A 1,180-nucleotide genomic window follows, 5' to 3' on the forward strand; every position below is an offset into this window, starting at 1 on the left:
GCCTAGGAAGGGAACGACACGGAGCCAGGGAAGACTCAGCAGTTGTTTCCCACGCGGGGGAGTACGAGGGTTTACTAGTTAGTCTGCCGTCCCCAGAGAATTACAACATGTGTGGGTGAGTAGAGGGATGGCTAGGCCAGCGATGGGAGTACGATGGGCGGTGAGGCCTACGCGGTAGCATAGCCGGCCGCGGGAGGAGGGAGCAGGAAGTCCCACCGGCGCTTGTTTGAGCGGCTGGAGCAGGAAAAGCAAAGATTAAAGAAGCACGACAACCGTTGGATGCACATCCAACAGTCACTGCTCTGGTGTGCATTATTTCTAATAATGTACAACCCATTTGCTAATTCTTAAGAATTTTTTTGGTGCCCATCTTCTTTTTGTTAGCATTACACCCCATATTGTGGCCACGGTTAAAAAGTAAACCAATTTTTGCGTATTTCGGTGCAATCAACTGTTTTTAATCCCGAAATATCGATTCACATTCGAACTATTTTGAAAAATAATATATATATAAATATAAAATCCAAATAATTTTCCATGCATAAAAATTAATGGAATTTAAAATCTTGTAATGAAAAAAAATTGGAACTAATTCCTGGTTTGATGTGTTTTAAAAATGTACAACCCATTTCTAGGCAAACCTAATGAAACTCTCCTCGTCTTGAAAGATTTGCAGCCCAACAGGGCTGATAATGCTAGTAGGCCTCGTTTGGGTATTTCTTAAAAAAATAGAACTGGGCTAGCCATTTTCAGCAAGAAAAAAACACAACTGGGCTCATGATGTGTTAAACATAAATAAAACCCTGGCTAGACAGGCCACATCCCCCGCACAGCCTCGTTGTTTCCCTGATCCGTCACTAAAACTAGTATAAATAACAACTGCTTGTTCCTCAAAGAAATAACTGCGTGACCTGCTGTGTCCCTGGTGTCAGCCGCTCGTAGTGTAATTCTATCGTTTATTGACTACATTGACAATGGCGTGAGCCCCAGATGTCAAACCATTAGGAGGAACCATATTTTGGGGATTTGTAATATAGAGGCACTTGCTTGCATACTGCCATGACGCTGGTGTTTCCCTACTTTCATCCTTTCCACGTACAATCATCTCTTTCTTCCTCTCGGTTGTTGACGATGTTGACAATGCAAGAGGGCGGCGCACCGCGCGCGCTGAGTGAACCAA

The sequence above is a fragment of the Triticum aestivum genome, chromosome 2A, assembly GCF_018294505.1.
Source record: "Triticum aestivum cultivar Chinese Spring chromosome 2A, IWGSC CS RefSeq v2.1, whole genome shotgun sequence".
In the NCBI taxonomy this organism is placed as follows: domain Eukaryota; kingdom Viridiplantae; phylum Streptophyta; class Magnoliopsida; order Poales; family Poaceae; genus Triticum; species Triticum aestivum.